Source organism: Anabrus simplex, chromosome 5 (genome assembly GCF_040414725.1).
Source record: "Anabrus simplex isolate iqAnaSimp1 chromosome 5, ASM4041472v1, whole genome shotgun sequence".
In the NCBI taxonomy this organism is placed as follows: domain Eukaryota; kingdom Metazoa; phylum Arthropoda; class Insecta; order Orthoptera; family Tettigoniidae; genus Anabrus; species Anabrus simplex.
The window spans coordinates 302,328,946-302,341,999 of NC_090269.1; the positions used below are offsets into that span (position 1 = coordinate 302,328,946).

At 38.5% G+C, this 13,054-nt stretch overlaps 1 protein-coding gene across 1 annotated transcript in view; it reads right to left on the reverse strand.

Moving 5' to 3' along the window:
- The window catches only part of LOC136874508 (IgA FC receptor), a 387,799-nt gene that overhangs the window by 131,895 nt on the left and 242,850 nt on the right, over positions 1-13,054 (reverse strand). The gene's annotated exons all lie outside the window — the stretch shown is intronic.

Below are 13,054 nucleotides of genomic sequence, written 5' to 3' on the forward strand. Positions count from 1 at the left end.
TCGTTAGCACTCGACTAGACTACAAACTATACTGAACCACGCGCCATGACGCGTCAACTATAAACGTTCCCATAAGGCTTTGGTCCAACTCGCGTGGCGTGATATGTCAGGCGTGGCGGCCACCTGCTCGTCCCGACCCGCCTCAGTCACATGTCTGGCGGGAGGAAGCGACCGCGAGACGCGAGCAGGTAAGTATAAAATGCTCCCATTTAAACAATGTTAATTCACATGCTTGGCATGTGGCATGTAGCATGTGGCATGTAAGTATAAAAGGAGCCTAACTTGAAAACTACTGCATATATTTCTACCAAACTTCATATTAGGAATCCACCTGTCCTTGGATAGGTTTTAGAGCCAATATTACCGAGCTCGATAGCTGCAGTCGCTTAAGTGAGGCCAGTATCCAGTATTCGGGAGATAGTGGGTTCGAATCCCACTGTCAGCAGCCCTGAAAATGGTTTTCCGTGGTTTCCCATTTTCACACCAGGCAAATGCTGGGGCTGTACCTTAATTAAGGCCACGGCTGCTTCCTTCCCACTCCTAGCCCTTTCCTGCCCCATCGTCGCCATAAGACCTATATGTGTTGGTGCGACATAAAACAACTAGCAAAAAAAAAAGAGCCAATATTGTTTCTAAATCACTGAATTCACTGGGTGTTTATATGAAACAGAAACTGTGATTTTGTACTCCCATAAAATATACGCAACCAAACTTAATGGAAATCTACCTGCCTTAATGAAAATCTATTTCTAAACCTTTTTTCTCATATGCATCATTTCGATATGAGGATTAATAAGGGAGATATCATTAACGGATCGTTTTTCGGTATTTTATACAAATAAAATCGTAACATTGTACATTGACTATTTTGGCAAAATTTCCATACAGTTGTCAGTTTCAGGTGTAATAATGACCATCTACATACTTTTTAGCTTTGGAGTCTGTTTGTTTGTCTGTTTGTCTATAACCTGAAAACTACTGGACATATTTCTACCAAACTTCATATTAGGTATCCACCTGTCCTTGGGCAGGTTCTAAGGCCAATATTGTTTCTAAATCACTGAATTCACTGGGGGACTTATATGAAACTGAAACTGTGATTTTGTACTCCCACAAAACCAAACTTAATGGAAATCTATCTGCCTTAATGGAAATCAATTTCTAAACTTTCTTTTCTCATGTGCATCATTTTGATACGAGGCTTAATAAGTGTGATATTATTAACGGACCGTTTTTCGGTACAAGTCCCACCAGACTTAACTTAAGAGTGGGTGCGGGTAAAGCCTGTTTCTTATAACTTGAAAACTACTGGAGATATGTCAACCAAACTTCATATTTAGCATCCACCTGTCCAAAGGTAGGTTTTGAAGTCCATATCATTTCAAATTCCAGGAATGGACTGGGGGCTTATTGGGAACCAAAATAGTGATTTTACTCTCCCACAATATATACAAGACTAACCTGACTGGAAATTGACCAACCTTGATGGATATTCATTTCTAAAACTTTTTTCTCATGTGTATTTTTTCGATAGGAGGATTAATAATGGAGATATCATGAACGGTTGGTTTTGCAGTCTATGTACAGCGGACATAGCCCAAAACGTGTTGTACAGAGAGCAGAATTTTTATATAAATAAAATTGTAACGACCGTGTGTCTGAAGACTGACCATTTGGGCAAAATTTTCATACAGTTACCCGTTTCAAGTGTAATAATGACCATCTGTAAATTTGTTAGCTTTAGTTTCCTGAAAGTCCTCATTTTTAACCCCTCCCCCAAAGCAGGATTGAGGCACAGTCTGCTAGATGTGTAATCAATGGAAAGCTTGCAAGATCTTTAAATATTTCATTACTGAGCGAGTTGGCCATGCGGTTAGGGGCATGCAGCTGTGAGCTCGCATCCGGGAGATAGTGGGTTCGAATCGCATTGTCAGCAGCCCTGAAGATGGTTTTCCATGGTTTCCCATTTTCACACTAGGCAAATGCAGGGTCTGTACCTTAATTAAGCTCATGGCCGCTTCCTTCCTATTCCTAGCCCTGTCCTGTCCCATCATCACCATAAGACCTATCTGTGTCAGAGGAACGTAAAGCAAATAGAAAAAAAAAAATCATTTTTTACCCCCAAAAAATTTCAGAATATTGCAGACCTTCGTTTCGAGTTATTTCATGGCTAAATGGTAAGTCCTATTACAAAATGGATGGAACAATCTCAGTTTGGTTTGGAGTGATCTACAACCTTGGTCCACTGGATGTGTTGGTTGTGTAGTTAGGAGCACGCAGCTGTGAGCTCGCATCTGGGCGATAGTGGGTTCGAATCCCACTGTTGGCAGCCCTGAAGATGCTTTTCCATGGTTTCCCACTTTCACACCAGGCAAATACTGGGGCTGTACCTTAATTAAGGCCACGGCCACTTCCTTCCCATTCCTAGGTCTTTCCCATCCCATTGTCGCCATAAGACCTATCTGTGTCGGTGCGACGTAAAGCAAACTAGCTAGTAGTAGTAGTACAACCTTGGTCCTATGATGTTTCGTCGTATCTCTGTTCCTTATATGTTTCTCTATTTCTCAATTATCCCTACATTTTGCTCTTTGTACACGTATAATTCGTAGTTTGAATCACTTATTCAAAAGATAGAATCATCTAATTCTACACAGACATTGGCCCACACTGTATCCATACGCGAGCTGAATTCTATGTTTGTAGCTGTCATATTAGTACCAAAAATTAATGCACTGTGAGAAAAACTTACCCAATTTTCACCCAATTCAATATTTCCAACTCAATTTTACCCATAAATAGATGAGACAGGAGAAAATATCTTAAGACCAAACATTTAGACGGCTAAATGAGGCATTTTTTGGTACAATCCATTTGTCGATATGATTTATGGTTTAGCAGCAGTTAATCTGTAAATGAAGGTTTGCAATATTGTAAACATGCATATACTTCATATATTGATCTATATATTCATTGAAGTCGATTTGTAGCAATGCAGAAAGGGTGTGTTTGCCATTATAATTAATATTTTATATCGATAGTGATTCTCAGCAGGAGGTCGTCTGCTATTGTAATTGTTACTCTCCACATCAACTTTGACTGGCAGTAGGAATGGGATCCTGCTCCAACTCCTTTGTTATTAGGATTAGTAAGGAAGGACTACCATTGTAATTAATAATTCCCTTCTCAATTTGACTGCCAGAAGTCAAGGGAACATGCAATTTCATTCAAAACTCCCCTAACCGATTGTGTTTGGGAGTAGGCAAGTGCGCCCACCATTATACACAAATTTACCAACCTAAAATGTGACTGGCATTAGGCATAGTGGCCTTGCTATTATAACGGAAACCCACCAACTCAGTGTGACTGTCATTAAGAAAAGGGGCCAGTCATTATAGCGTTAACAGCACAATTCAATTTTGACTGGCAGTAGGGAAGGTGCCAGCTATTATAATAAAAACTCCTCAACTGTACTCTGTCTGGAAGTAGGGAAGGGCATGTGCCATTGTAACGAAAACTCCCCAAATCGATTGTGCCGCACAGTAGGTAATGGGGCCTCCCATTATAATGAAAACTTACCTACTCGATTGGGAATTGCAGTGGGAAAGTGAGCCTGCCGTTATCATCACAATTTCGCAACTCGCACTTTGCACTGGAAACAACATATGGGAACCTCCCCCTGCTGTTTGTGGATAACGTTAAGAGACATGCAATTTTAAAAAATCTTATTCACTGCGTGTACAGTAATTTACTTCGATATCCATATACACTTTAGAATATCGTAGCGAAGCATGGGTACATTTGCTAGTTCTTACTTATTTTTCTACATACCCACCATGGAGGTTGAGGCATTTGTCACAACCAGAGACCAGCTCTCCTATACCCTCTGCAAAGAAGTCTGCCACCAGTTAGCTCAGGTAGGTCCTTAGAACATCTTGAAGCTCTTCGTTGGTAGCGAAGCCTTCTCCACCTAACCACACCTTAATTTCTAGAATGATGTGATAGTCACTAGGTGCTAGGTCAGGATTGTAAGGTGTGTGGTCAAAGACTTCCCACTTGAACGTTTGGAGAACTTCTTTTGTCACATTGGCACTATGCATTGTGCATTGTCATGGATAAGAACCACGCCAGACGAGAGCATGCCTCTTCGTTTATTTTGTATCGCTCTCCAGAGGTGACATAGGGTCTCACAGTAGACTTCCTCTGTTACTGTTGTTCCCTGTTCCGTGAAATCAATAAGCATGTCTTTTTCATCCCAAAACACCATAGCCATGGTTATCCTCTTGGTCAAACTCTGTTTTAATATTTTTGGTTTGCTGGGGGAGTGCATGTGCATCCATTGCCTTGACTTTTCTTTGGTCTCTGGATTGTCATACAGGACCCAAGTTTCATCTCCAGTAACAATAGTCTTTAAGAAACAGTTTCCCTCATTGTTGTACCGTGTGAGAAACGTTAGGGCTGATGTCATTTGCTTCATTTTGTGGCTCTCGCTCAACATTTTTGGGACCCAACGGGCACACAGTTTTCGGTATCCTAGCTCGGTGGTCACAATTTTGTACAGGGAAGACCGTGAATTGTCTGGAAATTTTGTGGAAAGTTCACTAATCGTAAACCTCCCTGTCTCCCAAACCACTTAGTTAACTTGGTCAACCAAACTTGCAGTAGCGACTGACTTACGTCCTTGACCACCTTCATCGCTTGACGTCTATTCGACCTTCGGCAAATTTCATACACCATTTTCTTAACCCGATGAGTGCTACGCCCGCCTATAGACGGGCTGACGTGGCTGGTCCACCAGTGCTACGCCCATCTATAGACGGTGCGCGAGATTTTAATTTTTTTTTAGTTTCCTGGTTCGCTTTCGAGTGCGAATTTGATCTCTGACATGTTCTGCCATCTGTTGGGCATTATGTAGAGCTATCTGATCAGAGATTATAGCTTCTGGAAGTAACTTACAGAGCTTTTTGTAGACGTCTGTGGAGTTCATCAGTGATGTAAACAAACATGGCGGAACAACAATCTCTTTGATCTTGCAGCAATGTTATTTCGGTTCACAGAATCTTTCAGTTATTAACCACAGCAGAAAGTTATGATGGAGATGATCATTTTAAGGAATTTTTAAGCGATTTTGAAAGTGAGAGAGAGAGTGCCATAAATACTGTATGTGAGAGAAAAACAGAGCCTCCTTCTAAACGAAAGAAGAAAAACACGGAGAGTACAAAAGCAATTTTATCACTAATTTCGTGGCATACGGATTACTTTTCTTCACCAGAGTTTCAGGTAACTATGACAGGCTCTGAGGGCCAAGTATTGTTTGATGACAACGCAAAAATGATTGATTTTTTAGAAATTTTGTGCCAGCGGCGTTGGTGCAGATAGTTGGAAAAATCGACATCACAAACAACCAGTAGAATACATTTAGCTATCACCGCATTCCAGGTTTGGAAATTATTTTAAAATATCAACTTATATACTTCTAAGAAGTTGCATGTAATAGTTGCCTACTGATTATAGGAAATATTATTATTTTGGGCTCTTTACTTTATATAAAGATAATGCATGCATGGGCACATAAGTGTAATTTTGTTTTCTCTCAAAATAACGTTGAACATAACTGTAGGATTTACAATTTGCCTTTAGATTTATAAACAACCAACATTTATAAACATTTTAAGTTAATCACCCCACTGATAAGTTATAAATTGGGGCTTCTACAAAAAATTTTACATACGAATGAAAAAACTCAGCAATGAGGTACCAAGCAGTCAACTGGTAACTCAGCACTTAAAAGGTTAAATATATTAGCGATTTTAAAAACTTGATTTCCAAAATGCACGTAGTATCAACGTCTACACAAATTTGTGAGTATATATGCTCACTTGTGATGACTGCAAAATGTTTTATATAAGGAAGGATTGGCCGAGCCTTAAATCACAGATATCAAGAACATTTCAAGGCAATAAACTGCAACAAATATTCAGCTTTTTCTGAAACACATTTATAGCAACAATCATAACTTTTTAGGGATCAAAAAGGACATGAAATTAATGGTTAAAGATAATTATGGATTTGAACTAAATACCCGTGAAAACATTGAGATTTTCCTGGTGCAGGTAACGCAACCTGATAAAATTTTAAATGAAACAGTCACAAGCAACATATTGTTCACAACATTGAGGTAACATATTATCATTTATTTATTTAAAGCTGAACGTTTGTCTAATACTAGATCTACGGCCTGAACATGGGGATAAGCCAGCCCTTCCTATGGTATGTCATACATATTTTTTACAACATCATTATTAAGTGTTATAAGTCTTGTATGCATACTGTTACATTTTTCTCTTTTTCTTATTTTACGGTTGATCTCAACAGGGCTCCTTTCTAACTGTTTAAAACTCATTTTAAGTCATTGTGACAACACACTCATGTGATATCAAATGTTTTAAAATAATTTCAACAATGATGATGGACCTTAAGAGTCCAAAAACTGGTTTTTGAAATAAAATTTAATGTGCTGATACTACTGTATATGATTAATTATAATAATAAATCCAAAAACCTTACTGTTTTAAATGAGAGAATGGCCCTTTGCAGTACTATTATCAAAAGGCAGCATAGATCGACACGTGGATATTTAAGGACTGGTTTCACAACCATTTTTTGAACCTACCTAATTAAGCTGCCAATCAAGGCCATGCTCTTAATTTATGTATTCAGGGGATGTAAAAAGAATGGGAGGGGTTGTTTCTGTATGAAAAGAAAACTAGCATATGAAGTCCAAAGCATGTGGGGATTTGGAGAAAAAATGATCACACTAAAGACAGAGTCTAAGGATAAAGTATTAATCCAGATTTACATGCCCATATCTGGACACTCTGATGATGATGTAGAACATATACATAAACAGCTGGAGGAAGTATTACTGAAAGTTAAGGATTATGGTAACCTAATCATTCAAGGGGAACTCGACTGCTGTAGTAAGTGAGGGTAGAGTCGGCAACGGTGTGGGAAAGTATGTCCCTGGAAACAGGAATGAAAGAGGTGACAGGCTAATTGAATTCTGCAAAAGTTATATGTTGGTGATTGCAAATACATGCTTTGGACAACCAAAAAGAAGAAGATACACCTGGACCATGCCAGGTAATGATGACAGATACCAGATAGATTATATAATAATTAAAAACTGCTATCATAACCAAGCTAAATAATGTAAGAGCTATCCAGGTGCAGATGTGGACACGGACCACAATCTGATATTAATGAGGAGCCAACTGTGTTTTAGAAGAAAGGTTATAAAACAATCATGTAAAAATGTAATATCAACAGGGTAAACAGTGACGATCAAGCTTTAAACCTCAAGAAAATGTTAGGAAGTAATGTATAGAAGAAATGGGATAATACAAAAAAGGAATAACTGAAATGGCTGATGAATGCTTTGGAAGACTGGAAAAGGCAGTGTACAAACCTTGGACCATTGGAGATATACTGGAGTTAATGGAAGAACATAGAAAGTGCAAAGCAAGAGAAAACCAGGAACAATATGCAAGATTACGGATCAAGATAAACAGAGAAGTAAGGAGAATAAGAGAAGAATGGTATGAAAAGAAGTGCAAAGACATAGATAAAAATATGAAGTAAGGTAATAGTGAGAGAGCATTCGCCAAGATACAAAAACAATTCGGAGCAAGAAAGAAAATGTTGAACATCATATGGAGTAAGTATGGCAAAGCTATAACCGAAGAAAATGAAGTAGCACTATGTTGGAAGGAGTACAAAGAAGAACTCTACCAAGGGATTATTAATACAGATGTCCTGGAAAGTTAGGACCAAGTGGAAGTTGATACCACCAGTACTAAGAATTTGATATGGCACTCAAGAGTTTAAGGCACAGAAAGGCTTCCGGACCAGATGATATCTCTCTAGAGATCTTACAAGCCCTGGGAGACAAAGCCAAAGAAAATCTATACGAGCTATTAAATTAAATATACCTAGAAGGAGGAATTTCAGAAGATTTTGAGCAAACTATCCTTATTCCTACCCCCCAAAAAAAGCATAGAGCACAGATGTGTGAAGATCATAGAATACTGAGCCTCCTCTCCCATGCTTCTAAAAATCATAATTCGAATTATCTACCACTGGATAGAAAGGATGATAGATGATAATATTTTAGAAGAAAAGTTGGGATTTAGGAAGGGAAGAAGCACACACAAAGCCATTCTTAGTCCCAGAGTCATTATCGAAAATTGGAAAGAGCATAAGACAAGGATGTGGATTATCACCATTGTTATTTAACATAATATAGCCTATATAGAGGAAGTCATAAAGGAATTTTTAGCTACCAACAGTCATGGCATACAGGTTAATGGCTAACTGTAGAGTACAATATGATTTGCAGATGATATAGCACTGCTAACTGAATATGAAAAAAGATATGGAAAAGGCACTAAACCACACAAACAAATTGCTAAAGGAGAGGTGTTGCATGAGAATAAACTAAAATAAGACCTGTACAAGGGATAATTACCAAACTGCCAATATGCTGATGGATGGAGAAAAACTAGATTAAGTAAAGGAATTTAAATATCTAGGAAGTCTGATAACATCTGATGGAAAATGTACACAAGAAGTAAGGGCCCAGATTGCACAGGCAAGGGGAGCTTTCTCAAAAAAGAAGTCTCTACTAACATCTAAGACCATCTGCATGGAGATACGAAAACACTTAGTGAAAAGTTTAGTATGGAGTGTAATAAGCTATGGCTCAGAAACACGGACCCTGTGAAAAGTGGAAGTGACGAAACTCAAGGCCTTTGAGATGTAGTGCTGGCAGCGACTATTAAGAATACCTTGGACTGATAAGAGTATGAAATGAGCATGTTCTCAAGAGAACAAATGAGACATGTACCTTGGTTGAAACCTTGAACAAAAGAAATAACTTTGTTTGCTACTGGCTTCGTCATTTTGACTGGTGCACCACCCTGTTTGAAGGGAAAATGGAAGGTAGAAGGCCCAAAGGAAGACCTAGAGTTCAATTTATTGACAACATTAAAAGCAAGCCAACTGAAGCTGCTGGCGAAAGAACTGGAATTCTTGGAAGACAGGCATGTTACCCACGAACCTTAGGGTTCATCATATATGATGTGCCTAGTATCAAAAGCCACTAAATCGAGTTACCTGCTTTTGCAGCAAATTGCAAAAAACTGTCCAGAATAAACAATTATTTTGAGTAACATAGCTTTAACATTAAAATCTTAAATTAGCTATTTACCTTAAAATTTCAAAATACAAAAGTCTTACAGAATATGGATTTGAAATATTTAAGAAACAAAGTTGAGGAAATTTGGATGTGGTGGTGTTTGATAATGAAAATGGGATTTAGCAGGTTCTGAAACAAAGGAACTGAAAGATTTGGGAATATGGGTAACACTATTACCAGCATAATACAATAATCACTTTTAATAATTAATAGTTACTAGTTTAAAATAATTCAGCTATCTGACTGAGTTTTATTACCACCTTATAAATGAACGAGTAACTGGATTACAATGCAGTTCAGCAATAATGTTATTGGTTTTATGACCCAATAACTATTTTTATGATCTTCAGAGATGATGAGGTGCCAGAACTTTGTCCCTCAGGAGTTCTTTAACACGTAGGTAAATCTACCGACACAAGGCGACGTATTTGAGCACCTTCAAATACAACTGGGCTGGGCCAGGATCAAACCCGCCAACTTGAGCTCATAAGGCCAGCGCTCTATCACCTGAGCTATTCAGCCGGGCAACACAGTTCACGAAGCATTATGAAAGTGAAAGTTATTTTTACACTTTTCTTTCATTCTGTGACTATTTCTTACTCATAAACTACTATGACTTCTTCATTTTCTTCAGTTTGAAGTCCTAGTAGATCTTCTTGTTTTTCTAAAGTGGAATAAAACTGAAGCAGTTCATTATTCCTCCATTCTTCTCCAAAATCTTTTGTTAGTAAATTTAACACCTCATTCAAACAGAAGAAAAGACTTCAACAGTGAGACATGCAGAGTAACAGTAAACATACACGCAGCACAAGCTGGGAAGTCGCAGGAAACGCTGATTTACTGATACGGATTTGGCGGACTTTGACAGTTTAATTGTCACTACAGGTGTTGGAATTGGCACCTACTGAAACTCAACCTCATATTTGACTATGTATTTTAATGAGATATGTCGGGTTTTGATCCAACATCATTGCTACATTGAATTCCCCAGGATAAAATCTGTCACTAGTGATGAATAACTCAATTTTTTCAAAAAATAGATTTAGCGGCTATTGATTCTAAGCGCCTCATATCAAGTGTAGCATATTTCTGAGTATAATGCCATAGTTGTAACAACAACCAGCTGGGTGACTTTCTTCTTGCCGTTGTTCGACTTCCATATATGCATCAACAGACTGTTCTTCACCTGTATTGCAGTGATTCCTTTCCTGTTGGTGTTTGGTGGTACAGGCGCTGCATCCACCGAGCAGTCTGTTCCTCCAGATTTTAAAAATTCAGGAGCCATGTTAAAACAGAATACCCTGTGTGTACATTGAACTGCTGATTCAGGTATTTGCAAAAGTGCTCCAGCATCTTCACATTGGCTGGTAGTACCTATGGCCTTGGATAAACTCTTGCTGTAGTATGCAATCACCTTCACCTGTCTGTCCTCAATCTGAGGCAGGGGGCATGTTACAGGACATTGGAGTATAACTTCTTCCTCCCTCCACTCACAATGACCTGTTATTGTGCTTATTGTGAATGTTAATTATCTTCCTTTCTAGCATCCTGTTTTAGATATATATTAATGTTCTTGGTTCATTAGTCATAAAACTGACATAAATATACAGAAAGTTTGTTTCAAATTAGAACTTTTAATCTCAACAAAATTCTATTTTCCATGTAGTCATCAATCACTCTACTAGCTGAATTTCTATTTTCTGAATGATCTCACTTGACACTGCATCTAGAACTAACATCCAAATTTTTCTTCTCCTGTGATCACCCTTTTAATATTTAACAGACTTAAAATACCACAGAAAATGTTATTTATAATAACAGTAGCACACAACATGAAACATAAAGGTTATGTATGAAATAAATTTGTTTTCTGCATTATATCAAAATGCCATTCTACATAATGATTTAATATCACACACATGTCCGCCTCTGTGGTGTAGTGGTTAGCGTGATTAGATGTCACCCCTGGAGGCCTGGGTTCGATTCCCGGCTCTGCCACAAAATTTGAAAAGTGGTACGACAGGTGGAACGGGGTCCACTCAGCCTCAGGAGGTCAACTGAGTAGAGGGAGGTTCGATTCCCACCTCAGCCATCCTCGATGTGGTTTTCCGTGGTTTCCCACTTCTCCAGGCAAATGCTGGGACCTAACTTATGGCTACGGCTCCTTCCTTCCCTCTTTCTTGTCTATCCCTTCCAATCTTCCCTTCCCCCATAAGGCCCCTGTTCAGCATAACAGGTGAGGCCGCCTGGACGAGGTACTGTTCCTCCTCCCCAGTTGTATCCCAGACCCAAAGTCTCCCACTTTAAGACACTGCCCTTAAGGCAGAAGAGGAGGGATACCTCACTGAGTATGCGGGAAAAGCCAACCCTGGAGGATAAACAGATTATGAAAGACCACACACATACACACACAGGTTAACTACCTACATACCTTGTAAAATCACTTTTCAGGAGCTCTTGATTAAAGTCAACATACTAATACGCTTAAATCAATCAAATTCTTGAAAATTCCAATGGGTACACGATTCTCGAACCACTACTTGTCCAATGGCACCATCTTTGATCACAGCTGCTCTTATAAGTAACTAAATAGTATTCTATTATTCTACCTAACAGTCCCATTATCATGCTACAATAAAGGCATAAATATCAAGAAACTAAAATTTGTCAATTCACCCAAGAACAGCAGCTGCTAAATATTTCAGCATTAAAATAAAAATCAAGGAATTATTCATTATTTTACAGTCTCCTGGATGCTTCATGTAGCCCCTCAGAGATCTATGGATCACTGATTATCTTTGAAACTTATGATGTACAAAGGGCTGAGTGCACCTTAACTTCCCCATTCAACTACTATATAATTGCATGTGTCCATGCTCATAATACTTGACCAGAATGGGGCAGCTCAGGTCTACTATTCTAAATGTACAATAATAAAGAATATGACAAGATCGCCACTCATTTCAATACTCGGTTTATGTTGTATTCACTTTGCTATTTTGCTTTACGTCGCACCGACACAGATAGGTCTTATGGCGATGATGGGACAGGAAAGGCCTAGGAATGGGAATCTCTTTAGATGAACAAATATTTAACTTTCACATAGTTCCTGAATCATACCAGGATTTTATAAGAATGCAGTTTTTCCCCTTAAAACAAGTCACCACCACCATTATTACAAAGGGAATATTCCTAAGAACTCATGTGATTGCATACAAAAGATTTATGATAAGAAAGTGAAAACAAATAGGAACAATATTGTACATCAGTTTTTTAACAAGAGAGATTTCTATTGCACCCGCCCCAATCCATAAATTCTCCGGTGATAAATCTACAGGGTGGTTAATTGGGTATAAATCAGACGATGATGATGATGATGCTTGTTGTTTAAAGGGGCCTAACATATAGGTCATCGGCCCCTAATGGTACGAAATGAAACGACAAATTATAAACACAAAATCCTCCACTGACCACAATTCAAAACATGAGGACGAAGAATGAATGGATGGATATGAATTTAAAACGGTCAGTGAAACCGACCCAAAGTGCCACACATGCACCAGAAGCTGGCGTAGAACAATAGTATTACTGACCAAGGGACTGCTTCTATAGCACGATGCTGAATCGATTATGCGTATAGTCGAAACAGGAAAAAAATCCAGGTCATCAGCCCCTCATAATGGTATTTATCGCTAGGAAAGTAGAACCATGCTATGTGTAATGTTGTGGTACTAATCAACAGTAGCAGAGACTCGCGGTATTCCACACATTATGGTACTATTCACAGGTAGTGTAATGTGC